Source organism: Acomys russatus, chromosome 2 (assembly GCF_903995435.1).
Source record: "Acomys russatus chromosome 2, mAcoRus1.1, whole genome shotgun sequence".
NCBI lineage: Eukaryota > Metazoa > Chordata > Mammalia > Rodentia > Muridae > Acomys > Acomys russatus.
Genome location: NC_067138.1, coordinates 41,076,441 through 41,101,052, shown reverse-complemented (window position 1 = coordinate 41,101,052; position 24,612 = coordinate 41,076,441). Strand labels below are relative to the sequence as shown.

Sequence of the window (24,612 nt, the reverse complement as noted above, 5' to 3'; positions counted from 1 at the left end):
GGTTAGTAGTTTTTGACAGTGCAAATTAAGAGATTCAGTATGAAGCCTTCATGAATTTTTTTTCAATATTAGCTGTCATGTGTTTTGCTGTCAGGTTTTTTGTTTTGTTTTTGGTAGTTATCATCAGAATAGCAATGCTCCTGAGCTGCACAAAAACAATGGTGAGCCCCCTGAGTGTCTGAGGCTGTCCCACTTAGCCAACAGGACACAGCCCAGAATGACCTGAAAAAAATGAAACTTAAAAAAAAAAATCTCCTCTGTTGAGAATTCTCTGTTTAGTTCCAAGCCCCATTTCTCTATTGGGTTATTCGGTTTGGTGGTGTTTAATTTCTTGAGTTCTTTATATATTTTGGATATTAGACCTTTGTCAGATGTAGGGTTGGTGAAGATTTTTTCCCAGTCTGTAGGCTGTCGCTTTGTTCTCTTGACAGTGTCTCCTGCCTTACAGAAGCTTCTCAGCCTCATGAGGTCCCATTTATTAATGGTTGACATTAAGGCCTGGGCCGTTGGTGTTCTGTTCAGGAAGTTGTCTCCTGTGCCAATATGTTCCAGGCTCTTTCCCACTTTTTCCTCTAAGTGGCTTAGTGTCTCTGGTTTTATGTTGAGGTCTTTAATCCACTTGGATTTGAGTTTTGTGCAAGGTGACAGAGTGGATAAAGAAACTGTGGTACATATACACTATGGAATACTACTCAGCTATTAAAAACAAGGAATTCCCGAAATTTGTGGATAAATGGATTGAGCTAGAAATGATCATAATGAGTGAGTTAACCCAGAAGCAGAAAGAATCAAATGGTATATACTCACTTATATCTGCATACTAGCCCAAGGGGCATGTCCCACGAAAGCCTTCACTTACCAGGAAACTGGGACAGAGGGAAAGGCATTCTATTGGGACTCTAAATGAGAGAAGCATGGGAGAATAGCAAAATAAAAGGATACAGAGGGTCCTAGAAATCTACAAGTAGAACAATATGATAGGCAGATTTGGGCCCAGGGGTCCCGCTCAAACTAAGGCACCAGCCAAGGACAATACAGGAGGTAAACTTTAAAACACCTTCCCAGATCTAGCCAATGTCAGAATATTCTCCACAGTTGAGTGGAGAGTGTGATATGACTTTCTCACGTACTCTGGTGCCTCACATTTGACCATGTCCCCTGGAGGGGGAGACCTGGTGGCACTCAGAGGAAGGACAGCAGGTAGCCAAGAAGAGACTTGATACCCTATGAGAATATACAGGGGGAGGTAATCCCCCCCAGGAACAGTCATAGGGGAGGGGAATAATGGGAAAATGGGGGGGGGGAGGAATGGGAGGATACAAGGGATGGGATAAACATTGAGATGTAACAAGAATAAATTAATTAAAAAAACATTAAAAAATCTCAATTGAGTAATTGTTTTATTATGATGTTCAGTGGTTATAATTATGGGAGATTGTCTTGATTATCCTTAGCCCACTGTGGGTGGTACCATTAACTGGGCAGAGCTACATAAGAAGGCTAGGTTAGCTTGAGCCTGTGAGAAACACAGCAAGCGATGCTTTCTTATAGTTTTTCCCGTCAAGTTCTTGTTGGAATTTCTATCTTGACTTTCCTCAGTGATGCACTATGACATAGAAGTGTAAGGTGAAATAACTGATTCCTTCTATAGACTAGTTTTGCTCTGAGTGCATTATCACAGCAACAGAGGGGTACATAGAACAGAAGCATTTTCATAACTTATGAAAAGACGAGAGATTATTTTTCCTACCGTCCAGTGTGGAAAACAAAGCAAGAAATGGGTAAGACTTAGAGGACAATATGTCACTGACAGGAGTATTTCTCCCCAAACCACTTTGTTTCACTCTCTCAAAAATTTTGTCACTTCAGCTCACTAGGACCATCAGAACACAGAGACTGATAGACCCTTCAGTTGGTGAGCAAATAATTTTGGTCTTTGTATTTTATCACACGATATGAAATCACATGGGTGGTCACTAGTCTGTACTTGGTCAATGCCTTTGTCATTCAACGTTTTTTTCTGTTCTCTATAGTACTCTACATTTAATGCACAGTATGTTAATATATAAAGCTTTAGAAATAAATAGGGAAGCTCTTGTTTAAAGTCTTATTTTGTTAGAGATCTTTTTTTGTTTTGTTTTGTTTTGTTTATTTACTAATTTACCTACTTTTTGAGACAAAGTCTTACTCTGTAGCATTGGCTGGCCTGGTGCTCACTGTGTAGAGTATACCAACCTCTAACTCATTCAAATCTGCCTGCCTGAGAGGAAGGAGCCTTAGTTGAAGAAATGCCTCCATGAAATCGAGCTGTAAGACATTGTCTCTGGTAGTAGTCAATGCGGAAGGGCCCAGCCCATCATGGGTGGTGATCCTGTGCAAGCCAGTGAGGCAAGCCACTAAGCAGCACTCTGTCCATAGCTTCTGCAACAGCTTTAGACTCCAGACTACAGTCCTGCTTGAGAGCCTGTCCTGACTTTTTTCAGTGATGTCCTATGCTCCTGAAATGGAAACTGAATAAACCCTTTCCTCCCCTATTTGCTTTATTTGCTATTTGGTTGGTTTTTTTTTTTTGTTGTTTGTTTGTTTTTTTTTTTTTTTTTTTTTTTTGTCACAGCAATAAATATCCTAGGACATGTGATATAACCACCCAAGACAGCAATGTGTTTAGAATGAGAAAGTTGGAACCTAGATTATAGGCTCTGAATTGCTGCAGAGGGTAGAGCTAGAGAAATGACCTAAGCTCCTTGGAGGAGGCCAGGAGATCATTCCATATAAATGGACATTGAGCAATTTACAATGTTGGAGTTTGGATTTTTTTTTTGTTGTTCAGATTATACTGTGCCCTGGTTTTTCCCCCTTGAAGAAAGTATTTAACTTAATTATGATTTTTACAGGCGCACACAACTGAAAGGCTTTGAACTTTTAAAAAAAAAATTGGATTTTGAAAGAGATTGGATGTTTTAAAGAGAATGAACTTTTAATGTGTTCGTATTTGTAAAGACTGTAGGACTTTCAAGTTATTTATGATTCTAAAGTGAGATCCTGAGGACGAATGAGAAAGAAAATGTTGGGACTTAATGGTGATGTGTTTGTGTTAACAGGGGTTCTATTGTGCTGGAGAGCTTTATGTCAACCTGACACAAACTAAAGTCACCTAATAGGAGAGACTATCAACTACCTTATTTTATTAATTATTCACTTTACATCTGGTCACAGCCCCCTCCCTCCTCTCCTACCACTCCCACCCTCCCTGTTTTCTTATCCCTCCTCCCCTATTCCTCAGAGAAGAATACCCCTACCCACCCACTTCAGCATATCAAGTAGCGTCAGGTATGAGCATTTCCTATTCCCTTGCCAAGGGAAAATGGTTAGGAACCTCAATTAAGAAAATATCCCATAAGATTGAGCTGTACACAAGCCTTAGGTGCATTTATAAATTGGTCTTTGATGCTAGAGAGCCAGCCCATTGTTGGTAGTACCGTATCTAGGCCCGTGTTCCTGGATTCTATAAATATGTAGGCTAAGGAAGCCATGGGAAACAGCAGCGTCCCTCAAAATTTTCAGTGTTGGTGTTAGGTCTGCCTCTAGGTTCCTTCCCTGTATGAGTTCCAACCCTTACTGCCTTTGGTGATGAACTCTTATATGGAACTGTGAGTGAAATAAATCCTTTTCTCCCCAAGTTGCTTTGGTAGTGTTGTTTTATCACAGCAATATTAATTCCAGGGAAGACAACTATTAACTGCATATTCAAAATAACTTCACAAAAGAGTATATTTCCAAAGTAATGATTTTAGGTATTATATTTTGATATTTCAAACTAATATCAGTAATTTATGTACAAAATGGTTTAACTTATAAATCTATTAAAAGGATTGCTTATATCTGTATATGCACCTCTTAAGAAAGCATGAGTAAAACAACATCTGCTTTAACTACACAGCAAACTTTCAGTTTGAACTAGATGACCAATAATAACCGTATAATGTGATATGAATTACAGTTGGAATGCTCATGAAATTCCAAGCACATGTACATTTTACAACTGGTATTGGAATCATTTCCTCCCTTCTCTCCTTCAGTTCCCCCTCCCCCACCGTGTGTGTGTGTGTGTGTATGTGTGTGTTGTGTGTGTGTTTGCCTTTCCTTCTCTGTCTTCCTGAAAGTCAATAGAGTTCCCACACATTCATTTAGATTATAATCAATACTTATTGTTAATACCCCTTTTATTTTGTTTCCAAAGCATTCAAGTACTCACTATAATGAGGTTTTAAGTACTGGCCTAAGGCTATACAGATTTATCATAAATAAGAAATTAGCTCCTGTGAGAAGAGCATCACATTAACATGTATCAGTTGACTGATCTGTTTTTCTTAAGCCAGATAAAATGATAGTCTCTGCTATTATCACTAATTTTGTGCTATTTAAATTTTCAATCTCTCACCTCAGCTGCACATATACTAAATTGGAAGGATACAGAGAGGATTAGCATGGCCTTGGCAATATACCAAGAAAAAATGCAAATTCATGAAGCATTCTATCATCTTTACAGAGTGTATTGTATGGAAAAAAATAATTAAAAATTTAACATTTCAAAATTTACTGTTAGCCAATGCAAACAAGGGCAAAATCTCTCTGCTTCTCAAGGCTTTCACATTCTTTTTCTTTTTTTTTTTTTTTTTTTCTTTTTTTTTTTTTTCTTTTCTTTTATTTTATTTTATTTTTTTTATTAATTTATTCTTGTTACATCTCAATGTTTATCCCATCCCTTGTATCCTCCCATTCCTCCCCCCCCCCATTTTCCCATTATTCCCCTCCCCTATGACTGTTCCTGAGGGGGATTACGTCCCCCTATATATTCTCATAGGGTATCAAGTCTCTTCTTGGCTACTTGCTGTCCTTCCTCTGAGTGCCACCAGGTCTCCCCCTCCAGGGGACATGGTCAAATGTGAGGCACCAGAGTACGTGAGAAAGTCGTATCACACTCTCCACTCAACTGTGGAGAATATTCTGACCATTGGCTAGATCTGGGAGGGGTTTAAAGTTTACCTCCTGTATTGTCCTTGGCTGGTGCCTTAGTTTGAGCGGGACCCCTGGGCCCAAATCTGCCTATCATATTGTTCTACTTGTAGATTTCTAGGACCCTCTGGATCCTTTTATTTTGCTGTTCTCCCATGCGTCTCTCATTTAGAGTCCCAATAGGATGCCTTCCCCTCTGTCCCAGTTTCCTGGTAAGTGAAGGCTTTCGTGGGACATGCCCCTTGGGCTAGTATGCAGATATAAGTGAGTATATACCATTTGATTCTTTCTGCTTCTGGGTTAACTCACTCATTATGATCATTTCTAGCTCAATCCATTTATCCACAAATTTCGGGAATTCCTTGTTTTTAATAGCTGAGTAGTATTCCATAGTGTATATGTACCACAGTTTCTTTCACATTCTAAGCACTAATGCTATGATGGAACAGACCTCTAGACTGCCCCAAAGGTCAAATACAACAGAAGTACTAGGTGATCCAGGCGGGAATGCCATAAAATGGCTGCCATGTTTTTGCAGTCCTTCTTTTTTCACTGTTTACATTTTGCCTTAGCCATTTTTATTTGACTTTTTTTTCTTATTCTTACAGATTCTATCACTTCTCTGTCAGGCAATCAAGTTATGAATCCAGGGAAGAAACTACTTACTGACTATAAGAACCCTCAGAACCCAGTCATAATCCTAAAACTTCCCACCTGGTATGCAAGCTCCCAGTCCCTGGGCACCATGGGCCACTTCGGATTCAAATCTAAGTACATTTGAACCATCTGAGAGATACCACTTCACATATGAAGGTTTATTTTAGCTAAGGGTTTTTGAGGTTTCACCCCTCTCTCAGCAGGATCCACTAACTCAAGCCCATGTGAAAGAATATCATGGCTACAAAAGCCTGTGCCGGTATCCCTACCTCGTGGAGATTAGCATGGAGTAGAAAAAGGTGACAGCAAGGGCCCAAAGATAGGTTCAACATTCTCTGATGTAATCCCAATGACCTATTTCCTTAACTAGACTATACCTCATCCTTTCTATCACTTTAACCAAAGTATTAAGCCAGTCAGAGAACTACCCACTGTTTACAACAGAGCCCTGAGAGAATCTAGTCACATCCCAAAAGCTCCTCAGCTGGCAGGCAACCTCTCAATTCCTGGTACCTTTGGGGCATTTGATATTCAAACCCAAAACTAATTTTACCATTTGAGAGAAGCTTAATGTGGTGCTATCATTTCTTCATGCACTTCTTCCCATGCCTACCAAGAGTTAAACACATATGGAGAGTGCAGCAGGTATCCACTTTCTGTAATCCAAGGACACTGGATGGACCTGCTCTAGTTTAAAGGACAGTCACTGTGCATGTCAGCCTCATTCCTTGCAGCTGGTGGCAGTGTGTATGTCCTGTATGAGATGTGTAGTCTCAGGAGACAAACTGAGTTTAGATTACACTGGAAGAAAGTCACTGGAGTCAATAAGGAAGAGCGTTTGTGAAGATGCACCATTGGTATTTGTAGGATACAGGAGTACTGTAGAAGAAGAGGACAGCCTCATCGGAATACACGAAACAATAACTCAAGAGATACATTCAACCTGGGAACATGTTGCAAGGTGAACATATTGATGTCACATGACTGAACCTAAGCTAACAAAACTTTTTCTTCTCTTCACTCTTTCCTATCTCTGGCTCAATTTTTTTGAAGATCCAAGGTAAGAGAACTGAAAAGTAATAAACCCCTATCTTGTTTTCCCAAACTGGAACATGGAAAACTGAATCAGATGGAACTTTGGATACAAGAGGTGGGTTTTTTTTCATAAATGGAAGATAAAGATTTGATAATAGATGTTATAAGACTTTACAAAGCCAGCAAAATAATGTTGTTGTATAATAAGTGTTTTAGAACAGGTATGAAAAATTGCCTTAGATGAAAAATGAACAAGGGTTCACATAGAGATCTAGCAACCTGTTTTGTCTTCTCGGTCTCATTCACAGGGTGTCACTCAGGACACTGGACTTCCTCTCTCTTTCCTCTTTGACCTTAATCTGTTCTTCAGTATAGTGAACATTCATATATATTCAATGCTATAAAAATGTTTGTGCACTAATTTTTTAAGTTCATATTTTCAATTCGAATGTCATTATTATGATTTTTTTCTGGGTTTCAGGAACAGGTGAATTTTCACTGAGATAGTGGTTACCATGGGCTAAATATGGGTACAGTTTATAGAGCATATCTTAGTCCACTAGACATGCTAACACAAGAGTTACATAAACTGGGAGACTTTTAAACTACACAAAATTATTTTTATTGGGTGAACAGCACATGCTCAAGACATCAAAAGATTCGTTTTCTTTTAGGAACTATCTAATCATAGTACCTTCTAGATGTCTTTTCCTGAAAGGAAGGCCTAGGCTAGTTACCAGGAGTCTCTTTTACAAGAAAATTAATACCATTCAAGAGAAGAGAGCCCTATTATCTGTTATCCCCCAATACTTTACTTCTTACTACAATCGTTTTGGAAGTTAGCATTTAACTGTGGATTCAAATCAAGAAAAACACAAATATAGGTGAAAAATGATCATTGGACATCATCTCAAAATATTGAAATGTCAAAAAAAAAAAAAAAAAAAACCAAACAAACAAAAACTATCATCTACCTTAAATCTTGAATATCGGGATTTGTTACCCATTTTGTATATAATACAGTTTTAAATGAACATGATGGTGGGTTTTCAGTTACTGGAACCCCCTTCCCCACAAGGGATGGATTTATAAGAGAAAAAAAAAGGTTGATTCTGTAACATGGTTTTAGTCCATGGTGGCAGGTCCCTTGATGGTGACAGTGGTATTGCAGTTCACCAATGGTAGTGGTGTGCAGTACATAACATCAGAGTCACACAGGGAAGAGCAGGAAGCCAACAGGATTATATAACCCCTTTTGATGGGGTCCTTTATTCTAAAACCTCCAATTAAGTCCTGCATCTTAAAGTTTGCTACCACCATCTACTAGCCCCAAGCCGATGATCAAGGTTTTCATACATGGGACTTTAGGAACACCTAGAAGGCAGTATCTGAGAAGAGTTTAGCTGAAGGGTGCTTTTCACACAAGATAATCAAAGAGCACAGTTCTGTCAATTCCAATGTAAAATAACATGAAATCACCTCCCAAGCCAAATTCTTAAAATGGACCATGTCTTGCTCCTGAACCCCTCCTTTTTGTAAACTAGTCTTTTGTTTGGAAAGTGGACTGTTGTAAGATATTGGCCCTAAAAATAAAGACAGTGGTTTCATATGGAAGAAATACAAAACATACAGAGGTGTTTTACTGACCTTTGAATACTTAGCAGAAAATATCACAGAGTTTAAGTTAACAATGACTAGTCTAGAATGTGCTATGTAAACCCACTTTTCAGGTGAAAGCATAGACTTTAATAAAGATTAGAGAGATGAATGAAACAATGCATATGACATGTAACATCATTGAATAGAAGGACAGTATTTTCTCTCTTCTTCTATAACAAATATATATTTTGGTTGAAGTTCTTTAAAAACCTTAATTATGTATCCTACCACTTGAAATGTGATTTTGTTTGAAAATAAAAGATTGTCAACCCCCTTTGGCCAATATTATTTCAAATATTGCTTAAAACTCAAATTTATAAAATTTTCTATAGATTCTACAATAGACTTTGATTCACCCATCTTAAGCAATGGATTATTCATATTGTATTTGCTTTAGTATGATGGTGGTAATCCTGTGGTCAGATATTGAAGAGGGAATTAAGAAATTAATTTAAGCTGAAGTGAAGCTATGAACTAGGACATAGCTTCTTAATAACATATGTATACATATATGTATTTATATTCAGCTATTAAAAACAAGGAATTCTCGAAATTTGTGGATAAATGAATTGAGCTAGAAATGATCATAATGAGTGAGTTAACCCAGAAGCAGAAAGACTTAAATGGTATATACTCACTTATATCTGCATACTAGCCCAAGGGGCATGTCCCACAAAAGCCTTCACTTACCAGAAAACTGGTACAGAGGAGAGGACATCCTATTGGGACTCTAGATGAGAGAAGCATGGGAGAATGGCATAGAAGGATCCAGAGGGTCCTAGAAACCTACAAATAGAACATTATGATAGGCAGATTTGGGCCCCGGGGTCCCGCTCGAACTAAGGCACCAGCCAAGGACAATACAGGCGGTAAACTTTAAACCCCTACCCAGATCTAGCCAATGGTCAGAACAGTCTCCACACTTGAGTGGAGAGTGGGATATGACTTTCTCACGTACTCTGGTGCCTCACGTTTGACCATGTTCCCTGGATGGGGAGACCTGGTGGCACCCAGAGGAAGGACAGCAGGTTACCTAGAAGAGACTTGATATCCTATAAGCATATACAGGGGGACGTAATCCCCCTCAGGAACAGTCATAGGGGAGGGGAATAAGGGGAAAAGGAGAGGGAGGGAAGAATGGGAGGACACAAGGGATGGGACAACCATTGAGATGTAACAAGAATAAATTAATAATAAAAAATTTAAAAAAGTAAAATAAATAAAATAAAATATATGTGCATATGTAAACAAATGTATATGTGGGTGGAGTATAAAATGTACCAAAGAGAACAAAGAAAGCTAAAAAAGAAAGTTATGAGGGAGGCCTGAAGGCAGGTAGAGATTAGTTATGAAAGTGGGTATACGGCTATTACTTAGCCACTTGTAATTCTGTTATGGAATTTTTTTGATGATGGATAAGTGAATATAATGCCTTATAATGTAATCATAAAATTAAATATGATGTTTTACAACTTCAAAATGGCTATTCTAAATATGTAGAAGTTTATTGACATGTCCAGACTTTGGACATGATTAATTTCAGTGTTATGTTTTTATTTACATGAATTTATAGCATATTTTATTAAAAGAAAAGTTAATAAAACATATCTTGGAACTTGTAGCAATTTTATTGTTACATGATTAACTTTGAATTATGAATATTTTAATCATACAGTCCTTCATCACAGAACATATTAACGTAGTATACATAACTTTTATCCTCATGCTGTTACTTTGAGGAATTCTTGTCATCCTAATATTGTACATCAGAAAATTAAGAATGAGGACATTGGAGCTGGATAGATAGTTAATCAGTTAAAACATCCTCCTTAAGGACTTGGTATGTAAGATGGTTCCATATGTGCAATCAAGTCGTTCATATCCATAACATTTTTTAAGTGAGGAAATAAAAATGTCAGTTTCAAGTAAGACTAACCATTTTACTGGTATATTCAGGATTCTATTGTATAATTGTACATGTGCATGGTCAAATGATAATAATGAATTGGTTATAATAAATATCAATGAGATTCGGCATCTCCTTTGTGAGTGTGTGTGTGTGTATATGTGTATGTGTGTGTGTGTGTGTGTGTGTGTGTGAGTATGTGTGTGTGTGTGTGTGTGTGTGTGTGTGTGTGTGCTGTTAGATACGTATTTAGATCAATTCTTTTTTGAAATAATTTGAGTTTGAAACATGGATTCTTCAATGGTTTCTATTCTTCTACTCTATGCCAAAGCTAAGCAATTCTAAACTTTATTGTAAGGCAGAAAATACTTAAACCATCCTTTTAGCTGAAATTTAGTTTCCATGTTTATTTATTTTAATAATACATGCCTAAAAACATCATAATATCTCCTTTTAGTATTATTGGTGGAGTTCTTTCAGGGAAGGATTATGCCCTATTTCTGCATCATCATTTCACAAAGAATCTGGAACATTGAAGATGGTCTATAGAACATGGAAAACATTATTATAATAATACCAGCGCTTATATTTACGTCTGCCGTGAGATAGAATGATGAGAAAAACAAACTACAGTTTATCATTTTTATTTCTTTCTTACCAGTAAAATAGCATTGTCAACTAATTTTGTATACATATTCCAATTATTTTATTTCCTTCTAGTGTGAAAAGAAACAATAGTGTGGCATTGTCTACTTTTAATTATAAGATAAGTTATTATGTGCATGTTTGGTTAATTGAAGCTTGGAACTGATCCTTTGCCTAAATTTGGTGCTTCTTATAACACAATACAATGTAATAACTAAAATCAGTAGAATAAAGAAACTACATTACACAACAAGAGATTAACAACAGTCAAGGAAAATAAAAGGACACCCATCACATTATGATTGTCATTGTAGTGTTTCATTTTTCATGTGGTTTCTAACATGAATTTTCACATAGCTCCTTTAAATTAATAAGGTCTTTGGAAAGCAATGGCTGTGAGAGAAGATGTAGCATGCAGCAAATTTACTTTTCATTCATTTTATTGTCTCAGTCACACAAGAATGACCTCATTTGTCCACTCTAATCCTCTCACCAATACCAGAATGCTTTTGGTTCTGAAGAGCTAAATCTTATGCAAATGCTATAAGCCTGTAGCAATTATCTGAAAATTACAATGAAGCTGAGTAACATTTTCTCACAGTTCAGATACTGGCTCCTTTCTCAAATACAAGCTGATTTTAATCTGCACCTTTGGCATGCCTTCCCAACAAACAAAATGAATTACGTTGTATTACCTAGCATCATTTCTATTTAATTGTTTATGTTGTTCTAAAAATTAAAAAAAAAAATAACAATAATAGAAGGTTGAGGTTTTACAAACTGCAGTCAGTTGTCAACCTGAATTTTGAAAAAAAAAAATTATAGAAGATTGTGGCTTATTTCATTCCTTTCATAATATTCTTTGATATGTAATAACATGCTCACTAAATTTACATCTCTCTATCCATATACTAATACAGCTTTCAGATCTCTCAAGGCTTTCTCTGTTAAGTGTACCATATTTAACACAGAAAATCACAACTGGTACATAGAGTAAGTGTCTGTGTCATGATCACCCACGACTGGGACACCTATATCATATTGTCTCTCAAGGTCCATTGACCGTTTCAGAAGAATAGAAAGATTATAATAGCCAATGTCTGAGAAGAATGGCATAAAACATTGTTTTATGCATATGACAGAAACAAGACACTCACCAATTCACAGCTGCTGTGATGGTCCATAGTTAGTCAACACACTAGCAGGAGTAGGAGATGCGCTTGGCCTAAACATCCTGGCTGAATAACTATTAAAAGATAAAGGCATCAACAGAAGAAAAAGGCATTTTAAGTGCCTGGATCTGGGGGCCAACAACACTCCAAGGAATTACTTCACATGCAGGAGGGTATGGATAGCAGAAGATGCAATAATTGTTTTTTTAATAGGACCTAACATTTGGAAGTAGAGAATAGGATGTAGGATACAATGATTAAGATATCTAGAAATATAATAAATACATTTTATTTAAATATAAAGATTAATGTTAATATTACATTTTGTGTCTTGTTATCTAGGCCAATTGAGCTAATACAGGTGGTTATCTGCTCGAGGTTTCACTTTTTCATGAGGAAATTCACTTGGAAAGAAATGAGATCTGTCAAAAGCTTTTGCTGTATTTCACATTAAACTTCTTTTATAGCTTTCCTGCAAGGCTCAGCTCTTGAGGGCCAGGAGATGTATGTATTGATGAAACAATGCTGAGCACCTTGTAAGTCTACCTGAAAATTTCCCTGAAGGCACTGAATGTGTACACACATTTTTCTACCCATAACAAGTCACTTGCAGAGCCAGTTCCCAGCTGACAGTGGCAATCAGATATGGTTCCCCTACTGTATTCCACAGAGCTTCAAGTCAAGCTATAATAAGTGTGGACATGTGCATAAGTCAAAAAGCTTGCAGACTAAAATTTGATCTTTCAAGTCCCTATAAGCAGGAGGTAGAGTTGACGTGTTAGTGTTTTTCTTTTAAATGAAAACAGTTTTTCATTAAATGGACTACAAGTTCAATGTAATTGCTTCTATTCCCTCTTGAGCATTCAAGGAAAAGAAAAAAAAAATAAAATCTAAGCTTTTTAGATAATTTTCATTTTAACAAATGCATAAAAGCCATACATACCAAGCAGCATGATGTGATTGTTCAATACATGTTTGGTAATGCTCAAATCAAGGTAACACATCTTTCTCTTCGAATATTTATCAGTTTGTGAGACAGTAACAGTCATGTTCATTATTATATATTTAAAAAATATGTTTTTAATAGAAATCTAATAACATCACATTTCCTTTCATTCTTCTAGGCTCTCCCAGCTACCTCTTTCAAATCCATCCCATGTCACCCATCCTAATTCCAAGTTGGTAGCCTCTTTTTCTATGGATTAAAAAAAATGTAGAACACACTGTTATTTATAGTCACATCACTCTGCAGGATAATACTAGCTCATTTTCTCTTAATTTAATGTGATCAAGTACCTAATTATCAACCACTGCCCACCTAGTCTCCTATCCCTTACACTCTAACCAATGGAAACCATCCTTTTACTATCAACTTCTGTAAAATTAAGAAATTTGATTTTTACATATGAGTTTTAAAAACAAGTTCCTGTCTTTCTGTACTTAATGTACTTCACTTACTGTAGTGATTCCTATATCTATCCCCTCACAGTCTTTTATATCTTTATGTTTGAGTGTTATACTCCATGTAATACAATATATAGACATATTTTCATTTAATAGACATTTTAATTGTTTGGTATTCTTAGTTGTTATATGTAATGTTGAAACAAATGCAGGACAGAGCCCTGATAAATTGTTATGATTTGCTTTCAGATATAACCAGAGAAGTTCTGTTTTTAATTTTCACAAAAACCTTTTTTACTGTTTCCTGCAAAGATTATATTACATTAAGTTCTAATACTGATGTGCAAAGATCACGTTTTCCACACATACATGCCAGCACATCTCAGGCCTTTTTGGTAATGGTTATTCTTACTAGAATTAAACGTTGATTTTGTTTAATAGGTACATTGAACTTCATTTCTTAAAAATTTTGTTTTGTTTACATTTCAATGATTCATATATTTTCTTTTAAAAATTATGTACTTTGTTTTGTAAGACTATTATTTCCCACTTCCAAACCCTCCCATATATCTTTTCTTTCTTTTTTTTCAAATTCATGGCCCACTGTTTCTTTACTTAATGTTAATCTGTATACCTTCTCATAGGAAATGGCTATGGCTATGCTCTTAATAATTTTTATTGGAACTTTCTTGAAATATTTAAGTTCTTTATAAACTATGATGCTAACCCTTTATACTTTACAAATTCATTTTGAATGTTGTTATCTGGGTATTATTAACATATTAAATAATATTCAGGAACTTTTACTAAGATCAACAGATTTTTGAGTCACAGTTGACATTACCTAAGATATTTTAACACTGATTTTAAGCACTATGATTTAGAGAACAAACAGTACAAGAAAAGTAATACAAAACTGAGAACGTGAATATGGGCTAGTCAAGAGAGAGTTCCCAAGCTTAACCTTTAATGTTTCTCTCTGACTGTGGAGATAGCTAGGGTTATCTCTCTTTGAAATATATCACAATTACAGTCACTTGAACCAGTAAATGAAGTCTAGCTTCAAAGCTAAAGGTATTTCAGTGCACAATCTGAGCTCTTAATCATGAAGTAGTTAATGAAACATAGACTCATATAATCAGTAGAAATGACCCATCTCCATTTATTCCATAACTCTTGCAAATTTTCATGTTTATTTTTTTGTTTTGGTTTTTGAGACAGGGTTTCTCTGTGTATCCTTGGATGTCCTGGACTTGCTTTGTAGACCAGGATGGCCTTGGACTCATAGCAATCCGCCTGACTTACCTCCTGAGTGCTGGGACTGAAAGTGTGCACCTCTACTGCCTGTTGCATATTTCTATGAGAAGAAAATTGTCATGAAAAAAGTGCTAAATCTGAAATTATTCTCAGCCAAAGAATTTCCCATTCTTCATTTCCATATCATGAAGTATTTGCTCACTTCACAGACAGAGAGGGAAATTTTCAGTATGACATTTTGAGTAATACATACACACTTGAGCACACACACACACACACACACACACACACACACACACACACACACACACACACGCATGCACGGGTAGACCTTAAAATATCCAAGAGGGGAAATAAGTGTCAGAAGTAACTTTTATTTACTTATTTTTAATATTTTCTTCTTTTAATTTTGTTTTTAACACTTTTACATAAACATTTATTTTATTAAACATATATATATATATATAACAACAAGAAGAACAATGAAACAATCAGGAATTATATCAATTTTACATTCCTAGTGTTTTGTCTATTTGTTTTGGCAGCTTTGTAGAAAACATCTTTCCTATCTTGGTGTGTCTAAAATTCTGAATGTAAATGAATATCTATCATATCTCTTCATTATCTACTTGAAAACATCTTAACTCCTAAGTACTAACCTTATTGTAAAACTAAACTATCTGGTCTTCAATCCCTTCAGGGACATGAGATGGAATAAAATTGATTACCTGAGTACACAGGGAGTGCAGGTTAGCAGCTTCCTAAATGAGAAGATGACAGAGACAGTTTGCTGCCTGAACAGTCATCTAAAACTCTCTAATATTGAAGCATCATCTTCAGCCTTCTGGCCCAATATATCTGACAGACATATTTGTGAGGCAGGAGCTATTGAGGATCTGCTTACTCTGTCTTGGCAGAGTTTGGCCATCAACTCTGCTTGCATCCAAGCTTGCCCTTTTTAGGAAGAATTCTGTCTGTGGTAGAAATGAGGACATTTTTCCCAGTAGCTTATTTGCCACACTTGAAGTAATCTCCATAAGGCAGTTCTTTTATGCTTATCATCTTCTTTGAGGTAGGCTGGGTGTTGCCAGGAGTTAACCTGTCTCATTGTCGATGAATCTTAAAATAATAAAAAACATTTTAAATGCCATATTCTGTATGCATTTGAGGTTTCTGAAGACCACCTAACTATTTTATGTTATCTTTCTAAAGAATCATAACTATTGGTTGCACCTAAGGAATATATTCTTGTGATAAAAATAGACTAGTAATTGATATGACCATGATTTGATCAACTAATAATTAACTTGTATAACTTATTTATCTTAAACAGCCTACAATAGCACTTTCAAAGTATTGGAAGTAAACTTTGTATTATAATTGAGTTATATGGGTACAATACATCATATTAGAGTAGAAATATATATAATGTATGTGAAGAATAATCCTAAATTTGAATTCTATACCACTGTATCTAAAATTAAACTTATTTTGCATCTATATACAAAATTCTATACCAGTGAATTAAAATAACCTTGTGAGTGACAATTAAGGCATTAAGTTGATGAGTAGATTCACTAATCTACTTTTTGTTCCATCTTTTCTATGTATTTCTATATTCCTTCTTCTTTCTTTTCAACCCTTATCTCTAAATCTAAGAATGGAAGATAAGGGAGAAGAGAGACATCCCTGAATCCAATCTTATTTTCTTTATATATAAGACCAATAATATGTTATAACCAATGCCCATTGAAAATAACCCTCTATACCCTAAGAAAGTAACCAAAAATCTTCCTAACTGATTTGGAACAAATGACACCTTTGTAAGGGCCCAAATAAAATTGGGGACGTGGTTAGCCAGGAATAGTATTTGTGGTCCAGTTTCGTAAAGCTTCTTTCTCCCACTTCTGATCCTGCTCTCCTCACATCTGATTCGCTCCCTCACCCCTGTCCCTCAACTCCTCTCTCAATCAGTTCTCTCTCTCTCTCTCTGTCTTTCTGTCTCTCTCTCTCTCTCTGTCTCTGTCTCTCTGTCTCTCTCTCTCTCTCTCTCTCTCTCTCTGCCTCTCTCTCTCTCTCTCTCTCTCTCTCTCTCTCTCTCTCTCAATCTCTCTCTCCATTTCTGATGTCTATGATGTCTGTTTTATTTCCCCTTTTTAGTGGGATTCAAGCATCTTCCCTTGACCCTTCCGTGTTACTTAGTTTCTTTGGATCTATAGGGTGTGGTTGCTAATCTTGTACTATCTAGCTAATATCCACTTATGAGTAAGAACATGTGTAACCTTCTGGGTCTGGGTTACCTCACTCAAGATTATCTTTTCTAGTTCCAACCATTTGCCTACAAATTACATGATATCCTGAAACTATTAGTGATTCTCTGCTATCCTTGCAGACAGGAACCTAGCATAACTGTCACCTGAGCTGTTTCATCCAGAAGATAATAGAAAGAGATATTGAAGCCCACAGGCAAACATTAGGAAGAATTCAGAGAGTCTTGTAGAAGAGTTAGGGGAAGGATTGAGGGAGCTGGAGTGGTCAAGGACACCACAAGAAGATCTATATAGCCAACTAACTTGGGCCAATGAGAACTCATAGAAACTGAACCACAAACTAAAGAACATACATGGACTGGTTCTAGACCTCCTACACATATGAATCTGATGGGCTGCTTGGATCTCATGTGGGTCCCCTAAAAATTGGAGCAGGGCTTTCTCTAATTTGGAGTCTGATGCCTCCCTCTGGATACCATTTCCCTAGAAGGTATGCCTTGTCTTGCCTTAGTAAAAGAAGAGGCATCTAAAGTTCTTATGTGACTTGATGTACCATGGTGGGTTGGTATCCTGACATGGGATGGGGAACATGTGGAAGTGGATGGGAAGGGAGGACTGGGAGAAGTGGCGGGAAGGCTTGCAATTGGGGTGTAAAATGCACAAATATATTAATTAATTAAGAAAAATCAATACTCAAAAAAAATAAAAGAAAAAGAAAAATCAATACTCACAAAAAAAGAGTAAAACTAAGTAAATTCTACACGTGATTACTAAGGTTGTTTATGGATTTTTCTTGCTAAGATGTACGTAAAAAAAGAGAGAGAACTAATTAGAATTTCCTCAAATAATTTACATAAAATCCATAGAAATGAGGGAAGATTATTTTATCCTAAATTTAATAGAAGAGAAAGTGAGGAATAGCCTTGATACATTGGTACTGGAAATAACTTCCTGTACAGAACAGAAACAGCTCAGGTACTAAGAGCAACAAGTAATAAATGCAAGCTCCTGAAATAAGAAAAGCTTCTGTAAGGCAAAGTTATTGTTGATAGGACAAAATATCAGCCTACAGATTGAACAAGAAACTTCTCCAATCCTATATACAATAGAAAGCTCATATACAACATATGTAAATAACTCAAGAAATTAAAAAATAAACCAAATAACCCAATTAAAAAATAAGGTACAGATATAAACAAAAAGGACTTAAAGAAATGTTTAACATCTTTAATAATTAGGCAAATGCAAGTCAAAACTACTCTGAAATTCCATTTTACACTGATCAGAATGGCTAAGATCACTCAGGTGACAGCACATGCAAGCAAGGATGTGGAGCAAGAGGAACACTCCTTCATTGTTGGTGTGAGCACAAACTTGTACAACCAAAGTGGAAATTAGTCTGGTGACGTCTCAGAAAATTGGAAATAGTATTACCTCAAGACCCCAGCCAAACCACTTCTGTGCATATACCCAAAGGATGCTCCAACATACAAAAAGGACATTTACTCAACTATATTTGTTGAAGCCTTATTCACAACAGCCAGAATCTGGAAACAACCTAGATTTCCCTTGACTGAAGAATGGATGAAGAAACTGTGGTACATTTACACAATGGAATGCTACTCTGCTATTAGAAATAAGAAAACAATGAAATTTGTAGGCAAATAAACAGAACTAGAAAAGATCATCCTGAGTGAGGTAACCCAGACCAAGAGGGACACACATGGTATGTACTCACTTACAGCAGATATTATCCATATATTATTGGATAACCATACTACAATTCACAGACCCAAAGAAGCTAAGAAGCGAGGATGGCCCAATGGAGGCACTCCTTGAAACTAACTCAGATGGTGAAATAGAATGGACAGGGGAAGTGGATGTAGAGAAAGAACTGGGTAGAAGCAGGTATGGAGATCAGATGTGGGGAGAGTGGGGAGGTGAGGTGAAAGGGCTTGGTGAGAAAAGCGAAACCTAGGGTAGGGGTATCTCTGAGAAATGCTAGAGATCTGAGAAGGGGTATGAGACTATGGGGATGTCTCTAGCTGAGCCTCCTACCAGTGGGGAACATGGAGAGTGAGGTGGCCACCTTGTAGCCATGCAGGACTTACAGTGGTGGGAGGGGAACACAAATTTACCTACAAAACCTTATGCCCTAAATTTACTGAGCCCACAAGATTTGTAGCGATAAAGACAGAGACTGAGGGACTCTCTAACCAATGCCTGCCCCGGCCTTGGATACTCTGCTATGTTTACAGATAAGAGCCTAGCATAACCATTCTCTGATATGTCTCACCCAGAAGCTAATTGAATCAGATACTGAGACTGGCATCCAGAGGAGTCCTGTGGGAGAGTTGGGGGTAATGAGCAATACCTCAAGGGGACAAAGATGCCACAACAGCTCTAACAGAGTCAACTAATCTGGAACCATGGCAGTTTGAGGAGATGGAAGGACCAACCGAGGAGTATGCATGAACTGTACCTGGGCACCTTACACATGTGAAGACCATGGGCATTTTAATCTTCCTGTGGGTGCCCTAGTGAGTTGAGCTGGTGCTAGTTATAGCATGAACTGTGTTGAGTGCTTTCAGTCTCTATTTCCCTTGGCAGGGCTGACTTGCCTGGTCTATGTGGAATAGGAAGAGCTCAGTCTTGATGGGACTTGATGTGCTGGGGTGGGTTGGCTGGGGAGGGGGCACTACTTTTTCCTGAGAAGAATGGGAGGGAGATAGTGGAAGATTGTGGGAGGGGGACCTGTAGGAGAGGAGAGAAGGGGCTATAATCTGGATTTAAAGTGAATATATACATTAGAAATTAAAAAAAAAAAAAAGCAAAGCCCTCCTGTAGGGACACACTTCCTTCAGCCACATCATGTCTCCTAACCTTCATGAACAATGCCCTTAAGGGAGAATGGAGGGTCCATGGAAAACAATCACACTGAAGTCAGCACAGGATAATAATTAAATATTAAAGTAAGTTGTACTTATGCACCCTGTGTGCATCTATCAGTAATTTGAAGATATTTTTAAATGTAGAACAGTTTATTTTTTAAAAATCTCATCACAAGTAGAAAGATAACTAGGATATTTATAGAATAATATCAGATAAGAAAAAAATGTAGCGTACTGGCACAGCAACAGGCTGGTTGATCAGTGGAATCAAATCGAAGACCCAGATATGAATCCACACACATATGGTCACTTGATTTTTGACAAAGAAGCCAAATCCATTCAATGGAAAAAGGATAGCATCTTCAACAAATGGTGCTGGTCTAACTGGAGGTCTATGTGTAAAAAATGAAACTGGGACCCATATTTGTCACCTTGCACAAAACTCAAATCCAAGTGGATTAAAGACCTCAACATAAAACAAGAGACACTAAGCCACTGTAGAAGAAAAAGTGGGAAAGAGCCTGGAAAGCATATGGCACAGGAGCAACTTCCTGAACAGAACACCAACGCCCAGGCCTTAATGTCAACCATTAATAAATGGGACCTCATGAGGCTGAGAAGCTTCTGTAAGGCAGGAGACCCTGTCAAGGAGAACAAAGCGACAGCCTACAGACTGGAAAAAAGTCTTCACCAACCCTACATCTGACAAAGGTCTAATAATCCAAAATATATAAAGAACTCAAGAAATTAAACACCACCAAACCGAATAACCCCAATTGAGAAATGGGGCTTGGAAAACTAAACAGAGAATTCTCAACAGAGGAGTATCAAATGGCTGAGAAACACTTAAAGAAATGCTCAACCTCCTTAGTCATCAGGAAATGCAAATCAAAACAACTCTGAGATTCCATCTTACACCCATCAGAATGGCTAAGATCAAAAATTCAAGCGACCACCACATGCTGGCGAGGATGTGGGGAGAGAGGAACACTCCTTCATTGCTGGTGGAATGCAAACTAGTACAGCCCACGTTGGAAATCTATCTGGTCTAATCTCAGAAAAATGGGAATAGGGCTTCCTCAAGACCCAGCTATTCCACTCCTTGGAATATACCCAGAAGATGTTCCAGCACACAACAAGAAAATTTGCTCAACCATGTTCATAGCAGCCTTATTCATATAGCCAGAACATGGAAACAGCCTAAGTGTCCTCAGTAGAAGAGTGGATAAAGAAACTGTGTACAGATAACACTATGGAATACTACTCAGCTATGAAAAACAAGGAATTCCCCGAAATTTATGGATAAATGGATTGAGCTAGAAATGATCATAATGAGTGAGTTACCCAGAAGCAGAAAGAATCAAATGGTATATACTCACTTATATCTGCATACTAGCCCAAGGGCATGTCCCACGAAAGCCTTCACTTACCAGGAAACTGGGGACAGAGGGAAGGCATCCTATTGGGACTCTAAATGAGAGACGCATGGGAGAACAGCAAATAAAAGGATCCAGAGGGGTCCTAGAAATCTACAAGTAGAACAATATGATAGGCAGATTTGGGCCCAGGGGTCCCGCTCAAACTAAGGCTCCAGCCAAGGACAATACAGGAGGTAAACTTTAAACCCCTTCCCAGATCTAGCCAATGGTCAGAATATTCTCCACAGTTGAGTGGAGAGTGTGATACGACTTTCTCACGTACTCTGGTGCCTCACATTTGACCATGTCCCCTGGAGGGGGAGACCTGGTGGCACTCAGAGGAAGGACAGCAAGTAGCCAAGAAGAGACTTGATACCCTATGAGAATATATAGGGGGAGGTAATTCCTTCAGGAACAGTCATAGGGGAGGGGAATAATGGGAAAATGGGGGGGGGGGGAGGAATGGGAGGATACAAGGGATGGGATAAACATTGAGATGTAACAAGAATAAATTAATTAAAAAAAAAAGTTGAAAAAAAAGAAAAAAATGTAGCTAAGCCTAAGTAAATGATAGACAAAACTACCAAAAAAAGTTAAGAAAATTAAATTGAATTTCATGAAAAATAGTTTAAGTTCTACATATAATTTAAGAAGATACCTAGAGATTGCATGACTTCTATTGTATTTTTTTAATGTATTGGTAGGAATTTCCAATGTTTTAAAGACTCTTAGTAAATACTGATAAATGGTCATTGAGAAAATTCATAATAAATTCAAAATTTTCAAAAAATAAAATATAATCCTTAACTATCACAGAAAGTCACATGAGGAAAACTAGATAGATTTGTTTTCTCTACATTATATGTCATTCTGCTTTATTTATAAAGAAGTTTTCTTTTATTTTTATTTACATATTTGGAAAAAGTATGTACATATTGAGTTATATTTTAAGAATAGTTCTGTTTTCTTTGCTAACTTAGATTCATGTTACTCTTACCAACTCTGTGGCAAAGTATAAATTTTATTATGTAGATTCTTTATGTCGAATAAACCATCCTAAAATTAAACCTTCTTTTTTGGACACATCAGCAACAATGCATAGATGAAGGGATATCCAGGGAATCTCATGACACACTGAAGAACTATTGCCTGTGAGTATATACAGATAAATGGGACGTCATTACCTTTAATTATGTATCTAACGGTGATTACACCAGGATCCATGGAATGTCCCTGTTCAACTCTTACATAGATGGACTGGACTAAGTTAAATTGGCGACACCACAAAATACAAAGAAATGAATATGGGACACATAGTTAGGAAGAGGAGCTGGTAGGCACCAGAAGGAGCTAAGAAAAGTTTGGAGAAGAAAACAATCTAATGCTTTATTGACATGCCAGAAATTGTCAAAGCACACTTGGTATGTACACACGTAGAAATAGATATTATCAATAAAGTCAAGGGTAATCACATGACAATCTATAGCTGCAGAGAGGGCAAATAACAAGAAGGGCTCTGGGGAGTGAGGGTGTGTGCATGGATCTTCCTGGGAATAGGAAATATTAAGAATGGATGGAGTCAGTGGAGATGGGAACAGAGAGGGTGGTATCGAGGGAGAGACTTATGGACAACTGGAATAGGAGGACATTTAGGATATGAATTTGAAACCTAGTGCAATGGAAAATTCCGGCAACTTATCAGGTGACTTTAGCTAGTATTCCTAGTAAGGGAGGCTAAGAAGCCTGAACTGGCCATTTTCTATAGGCTCCCAGAGAAAGAACTGGGATACCAACAGACCCACAAATCCTTCAGCCACCAATCCATTCTGCCTGCAAGATGTACTGGGACAGTGGTGGCTTAGAGCATTTGGGACTGTCAACCTATGACTGGACTAAAATGAGGGCTTAACCACAGAGGGATCTCATGCCCAACACTACATGGATGGCCAGGAATCTGAATATGGATGGTTCAGAAATCTAGGCTATAATCAAACATGACTGACACCCCCTCTTTTAAAAAAAAAGTCAATAAAATAGATCCTAATGATAAGCTGCTCCTGTACTCATAGATCAGAGCCTAGCAAATAGTCATCAGAGAGGCTTCTTTCAGCAGCCGATTAGAAAAGAGCAAAGACTCACAGCCAAACATTAAGCAAAGTTCAGGGAACCCTACCAGAAGATGGCAGGATGGACTGTAGGAGCTAGAAAGATTGAGGACACATGGACAATACAACCCACAGAATCAACTAAACAGAACTCATAGGGACCGACAGAGACAGAACAATCTTAGAGCCTGCATGAATTTTGTGTTATATCATCAGCATACGTGTTTAGATGATTAGCTCAGGTTTTCTGTTGGACTCCTAACAGTGTTGGTGAGAATTTTTTTTATTCTTGTGCCTGTACTTAGGATCTTATTCCCCCATACTGACTTGTCTCATACAGCTTTAATATGAGTATTTATGCCTACTCTTGTTGCATATTTTATGCTATGTTTAGTGGATATCCCAGGAAGGCCTGTTATTTTCTGAAGGAAAATAGCAGACCAGTGGATCTGGATGAAAAGAGAGGTGAGAGGGGGAAATTGAGAAGTATGGAGGGAGCAAAGACTATAGTCAAGATGTATTGTATGAAAGAATAATAAAAACAAACAAACAAACAAAATGAAATTGTCAAAAAATGTAAAGAACTTTAAATTAAAAAAATTTTTATTAATTTATTCTTGGTACATCTCAATGTTTATCCCATCCCTCATATCCTCCCATTCTTCCCTCCCTCCCATTTTCCCCTTATTCCCCTCCTCTATGACTGTTCCTGAGGGCGATTTTCTCCCCCTGTATATGCTCATAAGAAGTCAGTCATTGCTTCCACTAAAGGTGCTGTAGGTATGGCTGCTGTGTCACTTATGCATCAGTAGGTGGCAGAGAAGAGAGAGACGATGTCTACACTCATTATTTTGACCTGTGAACATCTGAATAATTAGTAGTTTAACTCTCCCTTTAAAAACTGAACCTGAGACTAACACTAATCAGGAGCCAGGGTTTCTGAACAGAGAGCTAATCTGAAATGACCACCAGTGCAACACTCTGCAGGCCGGTGGGGTGGGCAGATTGTACACAACATGACCCCTGCTTGATGCCACAATGCACAAGTAGGCCCTGGCACCCCTGAAAAAACACTCCTGAGATGAGCCCCAGACATGCAGAGACCCTGGGTACTACTACAGGGAGAAAGTAAATGGTGGAGAAATGGAAGAAAAATAGACACATAAGCATGTGGGCA

At 37.4% G+C, this 24,612-nt stretch overlaps 1 non-coding gene across 1 annotated transcript; it reads left to right on the top strand.

Annotated features, from left to right (window-relative positions):
- Positions 1-24,193: 24,193 nt before the first annotated feature.
- LOC127207762 (small nucleolar RNA SNORA17) lies at positions 24,194-24,325 on the top strand. The gene has a single exon (XR_007832974.1). It is a non-coding gene; the product is annotated as a small nucleolar RNA SNORA17 (small nucleolar RNA).
- The last annotated feature ends 287 nt before the right edge of the window (positions 24,326-24,612 follow it).